The sequence below is a fragment of the Monodon monoceros genome, unplaced genomic scaffold (genome assembly GCF_005190385.1).
Source record: "Monodon monoceros isolate NGI ecotype Baffin Bay Population unplaced genomic scaffold, NGI_Narwhal_1 Super_Scaffold_21, whole genome shotgun sequence".
In the NCBI taxonomy this organism is placed as follows: domain Eukaryota; kingdom Metazoa; phylum Chordata; class Mammalia; order Artiodactyla; family Monodontidae; genus Monodon; species Monodon monoceros.
Genome location: NW_021703778.1, coordinates 143,521,711 through 143,542,573, shown reverse-complemented (window position 1 = coordinate 143,542,573; position 20,863 = coordinate 143,521,711). Strand labels below are relative to the sequence as shown.

Genomic DNA, 20,863 nt, shown 5'->3' with positions numbered 1-20,863 from the left:
GCAATGTTTTCTACATCTGGCATACTAAGTAATTTGTTACGTTTACTGACTTTCTCTTTGTTTTAGGAAACTGGTTGGTAGTGATGGATTAGCAAAAAAGGGGCTACTGGTTAATATTTTCACTCTGTGTCTGGCTTTTAGGAAGGTTCCTGATGGTAAATGAAAGATACTCATATTCACAAGCAGTAGTACAAAGGATTAATATTGAGAAAAACTATAATTCTACATATTCAAATGTGAAAGAATAAACAACCACTAGAGAATGGGTGAAGAAGGGAAACAGACAACTCACAAAAGAAAAAACTGTGAAATTAGCCAACAAATACAAATGACACTCGACCTCACCAACAAACAAGAAAATGCACTATATGCATTAAAACAATGAACAACCATTTAAAAAATTTATCAGATCAACAAAAAGTTTAATAATATTAAGAGTTGTTGAGGATTTGGGAAATCAGGCATATTGCTGATGCCTGTGTACACTGATGAGGCATTTTTCCAGGCAAATTGGTGGTATCTATTAGAAATGGTAATGCACACATGCTCTATTTTAACAATTAATTTCTAGAAACCTATTATTCAGAAATACACATGTGCACAGACATATGCATAAGGATAAATATCACATTATTTGTAACAGAAAAAAATTTTAAAAAGATCCAAAAGTACACCAAGAGTTAAAATATATTATGGCATGAAACGCCATATAGTTGTTAGAAGGAGTGGGGTAGGCTTATATGTACTGATATGAAAAGGTCTCTGAGGTAGATTAAATGAACAGAGCAAGCTGCAGAACAACATGTGAATATTCTACATTTATGTGCATATATATATTCATACACATACACACACACACACACACACTCTTAGGCAAATACATAAGAAAGGGGACTGAGGTGCTGAGAGCAGTTACCTCTGGGAGGGAAGTTGTCCTAGGAGGAGGTAGTGGGAGATGTCTTCTTGTTCACCAAACCTTCCAGTTTCTTTCCCAGCTGTGCTCCTCTCTGTAGGATATATCGCCACACTGTTGACCTTGGGAATGGCCATGTGACTTGCTTTGGCCAAAGAGATGTTGATCACTTTTGTGCAAAGTTGTAGAAGTCAGGGCCTCATTTGTCTTGTCTTTTTCTTTCTGCCAGATTGACAGTGTTCCAGATAGAGGCTAGGTTCTTCCATCAGCTTTGGTTCTGGGGTGAAAAAGGCAATAAGCAGAGCTTGTAGCCAACTCGTGATAAACATGTAGTGTAAACAAGAAATAAACATTTGTTGCTATAAGCCACTGAGATTTGGGGGGTGTTTGTTACTGCAGTATAACGTGGCCTACTCTGACTGATACAAATAAAGGAAGACTTCTACACGTTTTGTGTACTTCTCAACTATATAAGCATTTTGCAATATATATATACACTCATATATTACTTGTATAATAGACTAATTTTTAATAGTTTAATTATTTTAACATTATTTATTCATTTTTGGCTGCGTTGGGTTTTCGTTGCTGTGAGTGGGCTTTCTCTAGTTGCGGTGATCGGGGGCTACTCTTTGTTGCGGTGCACGGGCTTCTCATTGCAGTGGCTTCTCTTGTGGTGGAGCATGGGCTCTAGGCACATGGGCTTCAGTAGTTGTGGCACGCGGGCTCAGTAGCTGTGGCTCGCAGGCTCTAGAGCGCAGGCTCTGTAGTTGTGGTGCACAGAATTAGTTGCTCCACAGCATGTGGGATCTGCCCAGAGCAGGGCTCGAACCCGTGTCCCCTGCATTGGCAGGTGGATTGTTTTTTGGGTTTTTTTTTTGCGTTACGTGGGCCTCTCACTTCTGTGGCCTCTCCCGTTGCGGAGCACAGGCTCTGGACGTGCAGGCTCAGCGGCCATGGCTCAAGGGCCCAGCCGCTCCGCAGCATGTGGGATCTTCCCGGACCAGGGCACGAACCCGTGTCCCCTGCATCGGCAGGCGGACTCTCAACCACTGCGCCACCAGGGAAGCCCTGGCAGGTGCATTCTTAACCACTGTGCCACCAGGGAAGTCCATAATAAACTAATTTCTAAAAATTGACATCTTTGCAAAATTACAAATGACTATATGTCAAGGACTTTTGAGATTGTTGACAAATAGAGACTGCAAAGCTAAATGCTGGAATTCCAAGGGCAATTGAAGTACCTGCCTGAGACCTGCAGGCCAACATACCATGGCCACAACCTGAAATCCTGGGAAAAGGTAGAAGGTGTGTTTTATCAAACCAATGGCCAAGAAATACAGTGGTTAAGTGGATATGTGAGAATTCTTCTTGTGTACGTTAGTTGGGGAGGTCAGGGCAGTAAACATTCTACCCCCAACCACAATGACAAAGGGCATCCAAATACATGGTGGGACCACAGTGGTTGCTTTCATAGATATTGGGAGACATCGTTCTTCCATAGCAGGGATTGAGTGGCAATTACTGCTGACTCACAGCTGTCTGAATGTATCAGTCCCATCAGATATGTCCAGAACACAAAGAATTTGAGAACTACCAACCCAGGAAATAGAGCAGGTAATTGCATGTAGACTCTTATTTCCTGGTGGGGCTGATGTCCCATGCTAAAATTCCAGACTTAGTCATTGATTGCACACCTCCTCTGTGTCAGGCACTGTCATCAGCCATGCACACAATCTTAGCTCTCAAACTCACAGCCCAGATCAATAACACATACCCTGAGGCAGGGATAACAGTAATAGCAGTAGCAACCCTTTCTTAAGGGGGTAGCAGTTTCCAAGCATTGTGCCAGGTATATATTATTTCTAATTAACAAAAAATTCTGCATAATTATGCCTACTTTTTTGAATGAAGAAACTGAGGTGGAGAGAAATTAATGAACCTCCTTCAGTTCTGAGAACCCCTAGGTAAGGATCCATCTCAAGTTCCTTTTGTTGTCTAAACAAGTCACCTCCTCTGCAAAGGGATGATTGATAATAGCATCAAAGGGGGAGTGACTGAGCCTTGAATCAGAACTTTAACCTAGAGAGCAGGGCGCAAAGACCCAGCTTTTTGCCTATGCTATCTGCAGAGGGCGATTCAGAGCCTGGCTAGCGGCCAGCCTAGTGATATGACTTAGGTTAGCTATGGTTAGCATTCCCCCCATCTCTGCCCTCACCCCCTCCTTCTTCTAGTGCTGGAAGTAAACATCTGCCTTGCTCAGGGCATGAGGGTGGGAGTAAAGAAAGTCCTCACAACAGCAACAGTCCTTTGCTGTTGTGCAAAGAATTCTAGAAGACTCAGATCTGGGTTGTGGCAGCACGAGAGGCCCCAAGGTGCAACCCCTCAAGTCCCTTCCGTGGCTGAGGCTGGGGAATCAGTCCCATGTATTTGCTATCAGCTCAGTACTCTGTTTAACTGTCTTCCCGGTGAAGCAGTCACCACAGAGAAATACCCTAGGAAATCTAACGCAGGGCTGTTCTTGGTTTCTTAAGGAAATTTAACCTAAACAAGGACGTGGCAGGGCTCTCAGCCCCGGGACTGTAACCATGTGGGGCTCATCTTCCCACCCAACGGGGGAGCAGAGAGCAGTGAGTAGAGGACGGTTCGCCAAAGAGCCTGAAAGCTCCCGAGCAAGAGGCGTTGGGGGTGGTCTCCTTTCCCAGGCTCTGCTTCAGGGCTGAGGTCACAGTGTTCAGCTGCCTTTGCACCTGAGGACCGGCAAGGCCCCCAGGGCACTCAGAACAGAGCCAGGGGCTTCTCAGTCAGATGAGAGAAATTCTGGGCAACGTACAGGATGGCAAGTCAGATTTTGATGAGTGGCTCAGCTCTGTATTGTGGATGGAAGTAAGGAGAAAGAAAGAAATTCATGTAAATCTCCCAACAGGCAACCCAGCTGGCACTGAAATGGCCAATAAGAGAGAAAACTTGAGCAAGAGGTGAAGAGGATATGAGGATGCTCGTGGGACACATGGGTTTCTCCCCGGGATGTGAGAAAACTGCACAAACATTTTGGTGGAGCACCTGGTGGCGGAGGTTTCATCAGAGTTATGATTCAATGAAATGGAGCACCGAGTTTATACTAGGGTCAGATTTTATCTTAATAGTGTTATAAATGACTCTACACCTTTATTTACGGACTCATCAAAGGTCAGAAGGGGTCAGTTTTTAGTTGTACTCAACTATGCTTTTTAGGAGAAATTTTGTGCCCTTCTGAAGCTAGTGTGCAAAATCTCAGGGGGCAGTCATTCTCAGGGTTGTGCAAATGGGCACCCCTTACATCTTAACCTGTCCCCAGGTGTCTCACTAATCTCACTCTAGACATGGCCCTGGGGTCAAGCACAGTGCCAAGGGGAGAATAGGAGCTCAGTCACTGAATGAATAAAGGCACAAACAAATGAGGTAGAGAAGAAGGACAGTCATTGGAAAACTCTAGATACTGAATGTTTTCACAACCTTTGAACACTCTGTTTTCCAGAAGGCTCATGTGAAGGTAGATGAATGGGACCTTTGGTGCTATAGTCATCTTAGTCAGCTTGGGCTGCTATAACAAAATACCACAGACTGACGTCTATTTCTCACAGTCCTGGAAGCTGGAAGTCAAGATGAAGGTGCCAGCTAGTTCAGGTCTCAGTGAGGGCCTCGTCCTGGCTTGTAGACAGCTGCCTTCTCACTATATCCTCACGTGGCAGAGACAGAGGGCTTTGGTCTCTCTTCCTCTTCTTATAAGGACACCAATCCCATTGTGAGACCCCCACCCTCATGACCTCAAAAAAACCTAATCACCTCCCAAAGGCTTCCTCTCTGTGAACATCATCACTCTGGGGGTTAAGGCTTCAACATACCAATTTTGTTGGGACATAAACATTTAGCCCATGTCAGTAGCGTATTAAGATTACGTATTTTGGATTCCTGCTTCTGTACGAAAGTTTGATCACTGAGGTAGACAGAATTCTAAGATGGCTCCCAAGATTCTCACCCCCTAGTGTGCATACTCATGTAATCTCTTTCCTTGAGGTGAGTGAGCCTGACTTAAACAGGTGAGCTCTTTAAAGAGGGTCTAGCGGTCAGAGATGGAAGAAGTCAGAGAGATTGGAAATGTGAGAGGGATTTTCCTGGCCTTGAAGGAGCTAAGAGTTATGTCATAAGAGGGCCTATGGAGGGGATCACATGGTAAGGAAACGTACGAGGCTTCTAAGAGCTGAGAGCAATTCCCAGCGACAGCCAAAAAGTAAAGGGGACCCTCAGTCCTACAACCAAAAGTAACTAAATTCTGCCTACAGCTGTGTGAGCTTGGAAGAGGATCCCATACTTCAGATGAGACCCCAGCCTGGCTGACACCTTGATTTCATGTCATGAAACCGTGAGCAGAGAACCCAGCCACACCATGGCTAGACCTCTGATCTACAGAATGCTGTTATAATAAATTCATGATGTTTTCAGCCACTAAGTTTATGGCAATTTTTTACACAGCCTAGAAAAGCAATACAATCTCCTTTCTACAGGAGATCAGCCCACATCTCTTGAGTCCCTTTATCTTACTAAAACCAGCTTCTGTTTGGTTGTTGATTACATTTTCCCTTATATTAATACACAACCTCTTCTTTCTTCTTCTTTCTTTTTTTCCCCTACTGTTTCCTTTGGGAATTTACACAGTAATTCAAATCTGCTGTGTACACATTGTTATTTTAACACTATTTAATGCAGAAACTATATTATCTTCTCCCCAACCTCTACAAAGCACCTGCAGGGCACACATCATTGTGAGGCTACTGTTTTCCTCCCTCCCAACCAGTGTTCAAGTCTTCCAAAGCTTAACATTATGTTTATTACATAACAGCACGACATAAGCCCAAACAACCTGCTGCTGGGCTTTTAAATATAGCAACTGCAGAAATCTCTTCTGGGCTTGATGAAGAGCCACTTCAAATGTTTCCTAATTTCAGCAATTTTCTGGTCTATAGAAAACAACTCCAAAAATGGCTCTGCAGGTAAAGTGCACACACAAGAAACCCACCCCTCCCTCAACAATGACACAGAGGGCGGGAAGTGGGGAGGGAGCCGAGGGCCCTCCGGCTGTTGGGATTTGCAGGCGGCCTCTCAAGGAGTATTGCCTCTGTGTGAACCCCTCTCAGGGGTGAAAATGGAAAAGGCCCAGAAGTGGAGCCCTTCCAGGTTGGCGCCTCAGTGATGGTCCCTCCCTTTGTTCCCTTTTCTAATTGCCGGGACCATTGGCAGTTGTATTCACCAAAGGGACTCTTGGTTGCATTAAGAGCTGACTCAATCTGGCAGGGAATTTCTTGGCTTGGGAATCTGTTGAATAAGGGTTGTGCTGCTCCCTTTGACCTCCCCATGTTGGTTCTATTCTCAGGCACCAACACCCCACACAGCACCCCTCTCCTCCCCACCCCACCCAGAATCCCTGGGCCTGCCCCATGGGAAAAGGGTGCCTCTTTCTCCTATTCTAGCCATCTACCCTGGGCTGGCTGGTTGGGCTTGGGTCTCATGCCCTTCTCCTACATCATCACCATGTCCAGGGGGATGGAACCCACTGTTTGGCCAGGATGGGAGCAGGTGTCCACTTCTAGAGCAGGAGTTATGAGGCCACAAGGACTGGGGCGGGGGAGGGGAAGGGTGGATGTCCAAAGGAGAATCAGGATGCCACTGTCAGACAGGGTGGCATGGACACTGGGCAGGCCAGAACAACTGATGTCCTCAGCCGTCTGACCTATTCTAATGCAGGATATTTGGGAACAGCTGGGACCTGGAGAGGCAGTTGGGAGCAGGGGTTCTCTCTCCACCTCTGTGCTTCCACTGAGCCACCGGAATCCTATATGTTCATCTGTATGTGTGTGTGCATTTCACCCAGGTCATCAGCTGAGGAGCAGAGTCCAGGTGTAAATTTATAACACATTTCTGCTCTGCCCTGGGCCTTCTAATTTCCTCTCCTGGCTACAAGGTGGTAGAAATTTCTGTGCTCTTATACCTGTACTCCTCTGAGACTGGACTGCCTTCCCTCAATACACAGAAAATCTGGGGCCACGTGAGGACTTCACACCAGAGACCTGGCCTGCCATGTGTGGGAGTCTGGGTGCAGCAAGAAACCGGGAAGCTGGGGTAAGCCTGTGTCCCAGGCTTTGGGGGGCCCCTGGAGCTACTGCTTCTCTCCACGGGGTTGCTCTGTCCCCACTCATGACCTATCAGACCGCAACCTGGTAGGACCTTTCTGTGCCCACTTCTAATGGGTTCTCCTTGTGCATCTGTCAGGGGTGCCATGACCCCTGATTTCTGGATTGGGGCAGGGAGAGGGCTCTCATAAGTTCCTTCTAACTGAGCTCTGGTCCGTGGCAGACAGAACAAATACTCACTGACAGTTCAAGGGGACCCCCCGCCCCACACCAACTCCCTTGAACAGCTTCCATTTGTGCTCTGCCAGTGAGATTTTCCTCTTCCATCAAAGGGTTAAACAGTTTTTGATGGGGAAAGCAGGAGATCTTCCTTATATAGGACACATATTTGGAAACTGGTCTCTTAGCAGTTGGGTGTGCCGTACGTGAAAGGAAAGTGTCAGTTAGTTTAGCCCAATTTTATTAATATTGGGGTCTATTATAAAACCACTCTAAAATGCACATCAAAACTACAATGAGGTACTATCTCACACCAGTCCGAATGGCCATAATTTAAAAGTCTACAAATAACAAATGCTGGCGAGGGTGTGGAGAAAAGGGAACCCTCCTACACTGTTGGTAAGAATATAAATTGGTGCACCCACTGTGGAAAAAAGTACGGAGGTTCCCCAAAAGACTAAAAATAGTTTGATTTTTAGTTTGCCATATGATTTGGCAATCCCACTCCTGGGCATATATCCAGAGAAAACTCTAATTCAAAAAGATACATGCACTCCAATGTTCATAGCAGCATTATTTACAATAGCCAAGACATGGAGACAACCTAAGTCTCCATCGACAGATAAATGGATAAAGATGATGTGGTAAACATATACAAAGGAATATTACTCAGCCATAAAAAAATAATGAAATAATGCCATTTGCAGCAACACGGATGGACCTAGAGATTATCATACTAAGTGAAATAAGTCAGAAAGAAAAAGACAAATACCATATATCACTTACATGTTGAATCTAAAATATGACACAAATGATCTTATTTACGAAATAGAAACAGACTCACAGACATAGAAAACAAACTTATGGTTACTAAAGGGGAAAGGGGGTTAAGAGAGGGATAAATTAGGAGTTTAGGATTAGCAGATACAAACTACTATATATAAAGCAGATAAACAACAAGGTCCTACTGTATAGCACAGGGAACTATATTCAATATCCTGTAATAAACCATAATGGAAAAGAATATGAAAAAGAATATGTATATATGTATGTATAACTGAATGACTTTGCTGTACACCAGAAACTAACACAACTTGTAAATCAACTATACTTTAATAAAAAAATAAATAAAACCACTCTAATATATAACAGTATACCTTAAAATGTATCCTAGTGGGATTATCTATTTGATTAATGATACTTAAAGCATTAATTTTATATTTAACATAAGGAATGTGATTGAATGATTCATTTATGTATTAAACTTGTATTTATTGAATATTTAATAAGTGTATGGTTGTGAGCCAAGGGATACAAAGGTATTTAACACTTAAGTCTCCTCCAAAAGTTTACAATCTACTAGATGAAATAAGTGCATAACACAAAAATAACTAAATATGATTCTATACCAGAATCAGTCTGTTTCTTTAAAAAGACAGCTTACTAAGTTCACCTAACTCTCAGCTTGAGGAGTTTAACTGAAATTAGCTAAGGTTTGACTCAGGTATCCGGTATAAAAAGGGCCACTCAGAAGCTCTGAATACCAGGAAAGATTCCGGAGGTTGCACAGAGAGCTGTAGTGTTGAAAGGAATCCTTTGACTTCAAAATGAAGTCAGAATCTTTTGACTGCCCTGAAAGAAGCTGTGTGAAACCCAAGGAAGAAAATGACTAAGTCATTCTTGAGTTTTGGCTTTAGAGCAAGGCATACGTGGAAAAGAAGCAGGAACATCAGATTTCCAATGGCATGTTAAGCATTTGGAGAACGCGCTGGTCAATGGATAGAGAATCCGTTACAGGAGATATGTCATATGAAGTCAGAACCAGAGAGTAAGAAAGAGGGGACACATGCTGAGCACTGGCAGGGTGGGCGAGAGTCACACGGAGAAGGTGTCTCAATGAGTTGGGTCCCAAGTTTAAACATCTCTGGGAAGGGCCCTGGTTAGTCACCCTGGTCAGATGTTGCCCTTGGACAAGTCAACTGGGGCCATAGGGGGAGGGGTATGTCACATAAAATAGCTGATGATTCTGTAGTAGCCGTGCAGGGAAGGTAACGATGTGGATCATGTACTATCAGAGGGTGGGGGGGCCGGGGAGGAGCAGGACAGACAGAAACACGTGTTCAGTATGCCTGCCTTTAGCTGGAGAGATTTCAGTAGCTCAGCTTCAACGTCCTGCCACTCAGCACTGAGTTACTCTTGTTGCTTCTGTGACTCGGATATTAAGCCCCAGTTATAAAAGTGAGGATGAGAAAACAAATCCCCACCCAGATTGCTGAAACTAATTATGGTTCTTCACCCTGCACCATGTGAGTCCCCACTTTTGTAACCTGCCCCAGTGACTCAGTCTTTCTAGGACTGGACTTCTTGGGGCAGAGGTCCTTATTCTGAACCTGGACGTATGTCCCCAGCTTCACTGTCTGCTGAGAGACTTTCCTTATGTCAACACACGACCTCTTGCCTTTTCCTGGATCCCCAGCGGCCATACTTTCAGCTCCATGTCTGCCCCCTTCCTGCTGCAGTTAACTGAGTCTTGATCACTACCTAACCAGGGCTGCTTTCAAGACCGAGCTCAGTGTGAGGGCTTTGCAGGCTTTGGTGGGGGTGACGCGATATGAGACTGAGTCAGTGTTCCTGGAGGCGTTTGGCGCCCAAACTGTCGGGGAGGGCAGGTGGCCCCGAAAGACCATCGAGGGAGTTCTTACGTTTTTCCGGCTTTCCTTGCCTCTCCATACAGAGGCGTAGGGAATTTGAATAGGGTGGAGTAGCTGGGTGAGGGGAAGTACAAAAAAGAAATCTTTTTTGACCCACCTCCTAGAGTAATGGAAACAAATGGGACCTAATGAAACTTAAAAGCTTCTGCACAGCAAAGGAAACCATAAATAAGACGAAAAGACAACCCTCAGAATGGGAGAAAATATTTGCAAATGAAGCAATGGACAAGGGATTAATCTCCAAAATATACAAACAGCTCTTGTAGCTTGATATCAAAAAAAACAAGCAACCCAATCAAAAAATGGGCAGAAGACCTAAACAGACATTTCTCCAAAGAAGACATACAGATGGCCAAGGGGCACATGAAAAGATGCTCAAGATCGCTAATTGCTAGAGAAATGCAAATGACATATCACCTCACACCAGTCAGAATGGCCATCATCAAAAAATCTACAAACAGGGCCTCGCTGGTGGCACAGTGGTTAAGAATCCGCCTGCCAATGCAGGGGACACGGATTTGAGCCCTGGTCCGGGAAGATCCCACATGCCGCAGAGCAACTAAGCCCGTGTGCCACAACTACTGAGCCTGCACTCTAGAGCCTGTGAGCCACAACTACTGAGCCTGCATGCCACAACTACTGAAGCCTGCAAGCCTAGAGCCTGTGCTCCACAACAAGAGAGCCACTGCAATGAGAAGCCCACACACTACAATGAAGAGTAGCCCCTGCTCTCCGCAACTAGAGAAGAGCCCACATGCAGCAACAAAGACCCAATGCAGTCAAAAATAAAATAAATTAATAATAATAAAAAAAATCTACAAACAATAAATGCTGGGGAGGGTGTGGAAAAAAGGGAACCCTCTTGCACTGTTGGTGGGAATGTAAATGCATACAGCCACTACAGAGAACAGTATGGAGGTTCCTTAAAAAACTAAAAATAGAACTACCATATGACCCAGCAATTCCACTACTGGGCATATACCCTGAGAAAACCATAATTCAAAAAGACACATGCACCTTGATGTTCATTGTAGCACTATTTACAACAGCCAGGTCATGGAAGCAACCTCAGTGTACATCGACAGATGAATGGATAAAGAAGATGTGGTACATATATACAATGGAATATTACTCAGCCATTAAAAGGAACGCTATTGGGTCATTTGTAGAGACGTGCATGGACCCAGAGGCTGTTACACAGAGTGCAGTAAGTCGGAAAGAGAAAAACAAATATCGTATATTAACGCATATATATGGAATCTAGAAAAATGGTACAGATGAACCTGTTTCCAAAACAGAAATAGAGGGCTTCCCTGGTGGCGCAGTGGTTGAGAGTCTGCCTGCCGATGCAGGGGACGCGGATGCGTGCCCCAGTCCGGGAGGATCCCACATGCCGCGGAGCGGCTGGGCCCGTGAGCCATGGCCGCTGAGCCTGCGCGTCCGGAGTCTGTGCTCCGCAACGGGAGAGGCCACAACAGTGAGAGGCCCACGTACCGCAAAAAAAAAAAGAAAAAAAAAATGTGGTTCAAAGCAGAAACAGAGACACAGACATAGAGAACAAACGTATGGACACCAACGGGGAAAGGGAGGGTGGGATGAACTGGGAGACTGGGATTGACATATATACACTAATATGTATAAAATAGATAACTAATGAGAACCTGCTGTATAGCACAGGGAACATTACTTAGTGCTCTGTAGTGACCTAAATGGGAAGGAAATTCAAAAAAGAGGGGATATATGTATACATATGACTGATTCACTTTGCTGTGCAGTAGAAACTAACACAACATTGTAAAGCAACTATACCCCAATTAAAAACAAAAATCAAGACTTGACAGCTTCAAACACCAGAATAACAAAATCATACTGTGGATCCTGCCATAGATATTTGGCTAGTCTGTGGGAATGCCTGAAAACTACACGCAACGTGCAAATCACATGACAACCAACAGACGGCCCTCCAGTGCTGTCCATTTTCCTGATGGGACCCTTCAGAAATCTCCATGGGGGTCTGTGCCATCTCCTGCTCTTCCAAGGGAATCACAGGATGAAAGAGGGTCATGAATGAAGCTTTTCAGTAGACTGACAGTGTGAGCCACTTCTTAGATCATTGAAACCCCCTCTCCGAGGATGTGAAAAGACAGCCCAGCATCCATGCTGTTTCCAGGACTCCTGGAGATGACTTCTGAGACAGAGGCCAAACCACAGTGCTCAAGTGGTGGTGTCAGAAAAGGTTTCTCCTAACCTCTAGAGGGTGAAGAAATGTTTAAAACATCCAGTTTTTAAAACTCCAGGAATCTGAGACAATGAGCTCCAAGTCCCTGGTCTTAGAAAGAATCACTAGACTTAGAAACAACAAGAAGGGGTGGTAGAGAGAGTGCTAAAGCCCTAGATATTTCTTTGTTCTTTTTGTTCTGAGTGTATATAGCCAACTGCCGAGTTTTGGTGGCTACAATGGAAGAAGGAAGAAGGTGGGTCTTGAAGGCAGTCCATCTGGGAGGGATCCCAGCTGGGCCCTTTCTTAGCTGTGTGAGCTTGGACAATTTATATAACCTCTTAAGCTTTAATGTCCTTATCTGGAAAATGGACATAATAGAATCTGCCTGATGTGAAAACTTAAATGAAAGAATGCATGCAAACCCTTAGCTCACTGCTTGGCACACAGAAGAATCTAAGGAGGACACGTGTTCTGTGAGAGGGAGAGGGTAGAAGGGGGAACAGGATGAAAGCAGGTATCTTAGGAAGGTGTCGCGACTGGGCCAAACCCACTGACAGCAAAGCTCCCTGAGGTTCTGACTTTGTCCTACTCGTCCTTGAATCTCCAACACCCAGCATGGGCCTTGTACAGAGTTGGCACTCAAGAAATGTTTGTTAGACTGAATGGAGCCCTAGCTGGGCCCGAGTCAGGGAGAGGTTTGCAGGAGGGGAAGGAAGGCAGGTGAGAGAGAAAAGGACACAGAGTGACAAAGCCTGAATGATGGAGATTCCAGATGATAAATGCTAACTATGCCCTGTCTTTAGAGTCCCCATAAAATTAATGGACTTGAGATGGAATCATTTCAAAAGTGTTTGGGGAGCCAGATGGGAAGCTTATGTCATTGTGTTCCCTTGCGAGCTCAAAATAATGGGTCGCGTTCCTGCCTGCGGGGGAAGGTAGGCATCCTCTCTGCAGATGCCTTTTGGAAATGCTACCTGCTCTGCGAGGCTGTCCTGGGCAGCTGGGGAGTGGGGCAGGTGGGGGGGGGGTGGGTGGGTGGGGGGGAAAGTGCTGTGAGGTAGAACCAGGCAGGGAGAACTAGACGTTCCAGCCTCACAACAAAAGACACATCCCACATCCCCTACGGGAAGTGAACGCAGCACCAAAAGCTAACCAAATTCTCAGGCTGGGCGCCTGGGGGTATTTTAGGTCTTAGCTGCACAGGAAAGCTGTCAGAAAACTGAACTGCTCTGCAAATATAGCGATTTGTTAGTTAATAGTGTGGGGAGAAGAAAATAACACCAGACCAAGAGATACAACAGGGTCCGTCCACTGCTTTGCAGCTCACCCCGTGTCAGACAGGGCCATCAACCTCTTTGGACCTGAGTGCTTCACCGACAGAACAAGGATAGCTTCCTTGAGCCCACCTGGGTCAAAGTGACCCCTTGCTTTTCTGTGCTCCAAGCCACGTAGCCCAGATTTTTATGTGAGGTGTATTTTGCTCTCTCTGGCATGAGATTTTGTTTTGATATTTCAGTTAATTGTTTGTATAGCTCTTGACTCGGCCGATTATAAGCTCCCTGAAGGCCGGGATTGGTGGGAAACGCAGTCAAGAATTATTCATTTGCAAGCACGCACTTAACCAGCATTGACTAAGTCCACCAGGCACCGTGCTAAACTCTAAGATGATAGCGCTGAGCTACTCAGGTACCATCCCTGCCCTTTGAGAGTGTTTCTTCTGCTGGGGAAAATGGATATTCATGATAAAATAGAACAGACCCAGAAAAACAGAGGCAGAGCTCCTGCATCGCACAACTCCAGGGGGCAGATTCGTACGGAACACAGTGGGAGTGATGTCCCTCAGGTTGTGCAGGGCAGCAGCCCTGGTGTCACCACATTCCCAGGGTCTGGCCTGATGCCTGATGCTGTAAAGGTTTGTTAGAGAGCAAAAGAGGATTAAATGAGGGGTCTTCCCCAGTGTGGTGACGGCTTTTAATGTTTGACTGTATCCATTTGTCTTTCTGCACACACGTCCTGGCCCCTGTGACTGAATCTGCCCAGTGTAATGCCAGCAGAAGTGCCAGGATTCACTTTCTGGGCTGGCGAGGTGGGGTGGGTGGGCGGTGCCTGACCCCCTCCAGCTGTTTCTTTTCCTGCTGCGGTGACCAAGGCAGCTATAAGATGATGGATTCTATCACCCTGAGCCCCTGAGAGATTCTGTGGAGCAGAGCAGAGCAGTCCCTCATTGGCTAAGAAGCATTTATAAAATAAGCCTGTTACGTTAAGCCACTGAGACAGTGGGGTTGTTTGATACCCTGGCATAGACTGATCTATTCTGACTGATGCTCTCACTTTCCTGTGAGTTGGGTCATGGGGCCGTTTATTGGACCAAGCACAGAGGTGATCAGTAAATATTAAAAAAAAAAAAAAAAAGAACTGAGAGGTGGAAGAGGAATGGACATTGATTAATAAGTATTATCAGTGCCTTTTCCCTCTGCTGGAATTCCTCAGCTCTTAGAAAGTGTGCTCTGTGGGCCCTAGGCCCCCGACACAATGGCTGGATTGTTTATTTCCAATAGGTGGGTTTCCTTTTACCCCCAAGGCCCTCTCTGTGGTAGGTAAGGTAATGCTGACTTTTCCACATAGAAAAAAGCACACCAGTTTCTTTCCATTGATGCAAACAATCTGGAGGAAGGACGTAATTGAGGAAAACTCCAGGCTCCCAGAATTGGAGCAGTTGGGGTCTTTGCCTATCCAAGCCCCCCAGTGTGGCTCACACAAAACAGAGACACTTGCAGCTGTGCCGTGACCATAGCCAGAGGTAAGGACCAAAACACTCCATCCCCACTGCCAAAGACCCACTTCCTTAGACCAGGGGTTCTCAAACTCTGGAGTGTATTCGAATCACCTGGAGCGCTTGTTCAAACACAGACTGTCAACCCTCATTCCCAGAGTTTGTGATGCAGTGCTCTGGGGTGGGTCCTGGGAATTTGCATTTCTAACCAGCTCCCCAGTGATGCTGATGCTGGTCCAGGGAATATATTTTGAGAAACCATTGTCTTAGGTGGATGTTCTGCCTCTCAAAGTCAAGGATAAAAGCAATACCTTTGAGATTAGCCCTATAACCTGCTATTAGCCTTAATGATACAGAAGGAACTCTTTTTTTTTTTTTTTTCTTCCAGATTACCCAGTTCAGTAGAGAGGAAAGGATGAAGAAAAGATAAGTTTCAGGGAGGAGAAGGCCTGGGAAAGAATCCAATTTGAGGACTGTTGTCCAGAGGGGAGGGCTGATGGGTATCACAAAGGAAGGTCCTGGGATGAGAGCCAGAAGGAACCTGGGTGCTGAGGTAGCCAGAGAAAGACAAGTTTGAGAGCTGATCGTTGGGTAGTGAAAAAGAGCACTGGATTTGGAGTCTGAAAACCTGCATTTCTCTCCCATAAGGCCTTCCAGCTACTGGAGCCAAGATAAAACCACTCTGAATTCAGTCAAAGCTGATTTAACAGCTCTCGTGGGCAGAGACTGCCAGTTTTCTGGGTGGGTAAGCCCAGTCCATGGCCCTACGCCCAGTGCACTATTTGTACTGGGCCTGAGACCCAGGGCAGGAAGCCACCAGGCACTGCAAAGCACTCGGGCAACCTCCTGCTGATTTATCCGTGCTCCCGGCAGGATTGTGCTGTGCCACGGGTTAGCGTGGGCGGCCGTGACTCACCCGGCCTCGTGGGGAAGCAGACGCTGCAACTGCAACCAGCGCTGCCACGGAAACAGGCTAATCAATCTCAGATCCCCGTAGGGGCAGAAAACAAGCCACCTGCCGCCAGGGAGCTGGGGCTGCTCTGGTGGTGTTCTGGGTTCAGACACCAAATTGGTGAGCGCAGCCCGAGCTGTGCTGGTCACGGAGCCGGCTGCAGAGCCAGGGCGGGATCAGCAGCAAAGAAGCTGGTGCAGCGATTACAGCACGTGACAAGGGGTGGACAGACTCCCCACCTCTGCTGCCTGTGTCGGATGACGGCAGCAGGGTTGGGGAGTGGGGGTGGGGTGGGGGACAGAGGGCCCTTGGGCCCTGGATGGACCAGTTCACGCAGATCCTGTTCCTAAATCTGTGGGATGTCTGCGCTGATTCGGGGGGGTGGGGGGAGAAGAGGTGCGAACCTGACTGACTCTTGACTCTCTGTCTGCTCTCAGATTTGCTAAGACTCAACTCCTATGAAGTTGCCCCCTCACCCGATGATGTGATCACAAATACACCCCCAAGGAGACGAGGAAACGGAGGCCAATGACCTAAGCGAAGTCCCCCAGTTTTCTGAGGCAGTCAGGCTGGGCTCCCGATATCCCGAGCACCAATCCTTCATCATTTGCCATTGGACGCTGCATCCCAGGGAGATAATTCGATGGGCCTTGCGAGATTTGCTGCGCCTTCAACATCTACTCTCCGGGGCAGCGGGTGGTGCCATTAATAACGGACTCTGCTCTTCCCAAGAGCTACAGTGGGTCTTTAGCCAGCTTTCCCCTCCCTCATCAACTCCTAAGCCAGGCGATGAGTTTCCACTGGCTCCACCAACCAGACAGAGGAAACCCCAAGAGTCTACAAGGTTCGCCCAATATCCCATCATCATGGCATCATGGGAACAGAGCCAGAAGTGGGCCCCTGGGGTTTTCAGGCCAGCCCCCCATGGGTGGGGGGCGGGGCGGGGAATGTCTACACCCAGCAGTCCCTCCTGGTGACTCTCGGGCCATTTCCCTAGTTGTCCCCTCTAGGGGCTCCCAGCCGAGGCTCACAGCTGGCTGTGGTGGCTTCGGCACATCTTCAAGCCCTGAGGCCCCCAGGTCCTGTGCAGCACCTCCCCAGCCCCACTGCAGCCACTTCAGACCTTCCGCTTCCTCGAGCCCCTCGCCTGCAGAGGGTGCTGTGAGGGACCTTCCCCTTCCATTTCAGGGGTGGGGTGAAGGCTACCCGCTGGGTCTCTACCTCCTTCCCGCCTTCCTCCTCCCTTGTCCTGTTTAAGGAAAATCCCTTCTGCCTTCAAGATCCCTTCCCCGCCCTCACTGTGTCTTTGATCCATTAATTATCTTTCTCCTAATGATTCAACTTCGGCCTTTCTGTGAGCTTCTCCTCTTCAGTCTATAATCACATTTCTGTCTCTCCTACGTAAACACAGTTAACCAAACATGTGTTGCACTCTGGTTACTCTCCTTCCTTAACCGCAAAGCTTCTTCTCAGAGCGGCACTTTTTCTCTCTCCTCTCTTACCACCCAAGGGGTCCAAATTTCTCTCTGTGCTGCCTGGCATCTCTGCTTCCTCCCCTGCTCAGTCCCCACCAGTGGCTGGCATCCACCATGGGCACATCAACACCTGGGGCTGTCTCAGATGTTCCCAACACGTCTAGTCCCCGGGGCGCCAGAGCGGGCTGGGCTTCAAGCAGGGGAGTAGGGGAGGGCCCTCTGACCCCCAGCTGCACATCTTCTCTTGAGCCCCAGAGCAGCTGTACTTGTGTGCAAGGTTTCCTCAACGGTCTCCTTCAGCTCCAACTTTGTCCTCCCTACCTAACCCCCACTGCCAAATTGGGCGATACAACAGCTCACACAGGACCAGCCAAAAGGAGGGATGTCAAATAACCCCTTTATCTCCTCTGGCCTTTCCCCTACCAAAAATATTTTACCCTCCCCAAGTTACAGAAGAAAATCTCCCTTCCATGGAGGGTGGGCAGCAGAGACCGGAGGGTGCGTACGGTGGGGAGAAGTGTACCCTGGGGAGAAGTGTACGCTGGGGAGAAATGTACGCTGGGGAGGAGAGGACCAGGCTCCTGCAGGGGCGCTGATGGCAGGAGCTGTCTGTCCAGCCACCCTGAGTCAATTCTTGTGGAATGGGAGAGAATCCTCCCAAAAGGACCTTTAGGGAGTGGAAGGAGAGGGTCTGATTCTCAGTCTTGGAGCCGAGGGGTAGGCTTTGAAAGATGTGAAAGATAACTTTTCCTTTGATCAGACTTTATAGCTAAGAACCACCAGGAAAGAAGGGTAGGCTTGTCTCCCGGGGAGGCCCCGCTTGTACCAGATTTGCAGGGTCTGATTTCACCGTGGAGGACACCTGGCCTCCCTGTCTGAGCGCTCGCATCTCCTTGAGGGGCCAGTCTCACCATTGGCCTCCTCCCTTGGGAGCGTGCGGCCCCGCCAGAGGAGCCTGGGCTCTAGGGGTCCTGAGAGCCGGTTCCCACTAGAGTCCGCCCACTGCGGGGACCTGAGCAGAAAGTGCCTGTGCTCTCTGTCGGTGCACCTGCCAGATGCAGAAGCTCTGGAGTCCCGGTGCTGCCCGCAATGGCAAGGTCACTCTGTGACACCAGAGCCCAGCTGGTCAGTCGGCTCTCCCCTGGCTTTTGGGGCCCATTTCCCGTCCCTGAACCTGGCCTGGCTTCTGGGAAATGCACAGAACAGCCAACGTACTTACAGCCTCACGTAGATTCTTCCCAAAGTCCTTTGATATCCACCAAAATGTAGCCGCTCGCATTTCAAAGGGACCTTACAGCCCAGGGTTCAGCCCCCCTCATGCAGGACTTCAGTCAGCTGGTCCACCTGTCTGTCTTGAGTGGTTCCCAGAACAGAAGGCTCTCTGCTTGATTACGTGGCCTATAGAAGGAACTTCGGTTAATGGAAATTTCTTCTTGATTTTGACCTAAAATCTGCCCCCTCGTGACTTCCACCCACCTGGTTCTGTTCTCTGGTCCTTGGAAGAAAATATCTTCTCAGTCATCTAATTGGTCTCACAGTAGCCAGAGGAGGTGAGGATGGAATTATTGGCCTCTTTTATAGAAAGTGCATGCCTGGGGAGGTCAAGGAGCTTTGAAAAAGCTACAGGTGGAATTGGAGATAGAATCCAAGTGTCTTAATTTCCCAGACCAGTTCTCCTGCCATTACTCTGCATTTCTTAATCTTTGCCCATTATTGTTGAGTACCTACTGTGTGTACCTGTGCGCGCGCACACACACACACACACACACACACACACACACACGATTCAAAACACCTGCTCAGCCAGCAGACTGGGTGGCCTCACCTTCACCCTCTGAAGTTCAGCCTAGAAAATCAGCCTTCTTCCTTACTTTTGCCTGCTCCCCGCCCCCAGCACAGGCTGAGAGGTAGGAAAGGGAAAATGTAGAGAAGATGATTTTAACCACGGAAGAGCCTGAACTTGAAAGGAAGAAGAAAGGCCTGAAGAGGAGTTTGAAAATGATAGCTGTCAACACGAGGCTTGGAAAGACGGCGGCACAGAGAGCTCGTGGGTGGGCGGGTGGGAGGGATGCTCACCGGTGCCAAAGCTCAGTCGTGTGGCAGCAGGGAAGTAGGGACGCAGGGCCGGGGCTGCCAGAACTGCAAACCAGAACCACCAAGGCCTGGTCTCAGCAAAGGCAGGCCCTAACAACTTCCCAGGACCTGGATAATTGGGCCAGGCTCCACCCCCGAGATGTGCTTTCATCTTTCTTAAAGGCACAGTGCCCTGATTCAGTGTCCGCTGAGCATCCAGCAACAGCACCAGCACTGGATGCTCTAGGCTTCAATTTCTCTCCCTTGGACGGCAGCACTTATCCTACAGAATCATTTAGGCACAGAGAGACCCAGGCTCTACTCTCTGCAGCTTCGGGATGCAAAAGCTGACCAGAGAGGGAGAACCCAGGGTTTTGACTTTAACTGTGCCCATTGCTCGACAGTCACTGAGCCCTGGGGGACAAAGTCCTGGAACTCACTTCTTAATTTGGCAAAGTGGAGGAAAGAGCTGTCCCCCTCAACATGGGCAGATAAAACTGTCTTTTTCAAACCCAGGCATCTTTTTTTTTTTTTTTTTTTTTTTTGCGGTACGCAGGCCTCTAGCTGTAGTGGCCTCTCTCCTGTTGCGGAGCACAGGCTCCGGACGCGCAGGCTCAGCGGCCATGGCTCACGGGCCCAGCCGCTCCGCGGCATGTGGGATCTTCCCGGACCGGGGCACGAACCCGTGTCCCCTCCATCGGCAGGCGGACTCTCATCCACTGCGCCACCAGGGAAGCCCTAAACCCAGGCATCTTGCTAAGAGGCAGATTGCTTCCGTGGGGCTGGGCCTGGAATTCTGCATTTCCAACCTGCTCCTGGTCGAGGTCGATGCTGTTGGTGCCTGAGTACTTGCATCCTTTGGGAGAAAAGCTCTACAGGGTGGACTGAAAGAGGAAACGTTTGGGCCGTTTCAAAGAGCTCTGGTGATCAGAAGAACTTCCGTAGAGTCCCTGGGGTGAAAGCCAAGTTACTGAGAGCTGAGGATGGGGGTGGCAGAGCAGATGTCACAGGGTGTGGGACTCCTGATCAAGTGACAGTAGCTGCCCACCTCCCGTCACCTGCCCTCCTCAGGATGTCAGAGGATGTGCTTCTCAGAGGAACTCTCTGGATAAAGATGCATCAGCGTTCATCGGGAGACGACAGGAGTGTGGAAGCCTGGCCCACTCAGTCCTGCCCAATCTTGCCTTGAGCTCCTCCCAGCATCAACCAGGCTGCACCTCCTGGGCCTGGGGTGTCATGGCCTGTCCCCTCTGCTCACTGGGTGTTCCTGGCTCCTTAGAGGCTTTCCACACTTTCCTCCCCTCTCTCTTCCACCCTATCCCGCGTCTTCTTTTTTTTTTGCGGTACGCGGGCCTCTCA

General features: G+C 48.1%; 1 long non-coding RNA gene across 1 annotated transcript; it reads right to left on the bottom strand.

Moving 5' to 3' along the window:
- Positions 1 to 966: 966 nt before the first annotated feature.
- LOC114903601 lies at positions 967 to 19,582 on the bottom strand. Its single transcript, XR_003795759.1, has 3 exons — positions 19,508 to 19,582; positions 18,651 to 18,829; positions 967 to 1,190 (listed from the first exon to the last, which is right to left on the bottom strand). It is a non-coding gene; the product is annotated as an uncharacterized LOC114903601 (long non-coding RNA).
- Between the last annotated feature and the right edge of the window lie 1,281 nt (positions 19,583 to 20,863).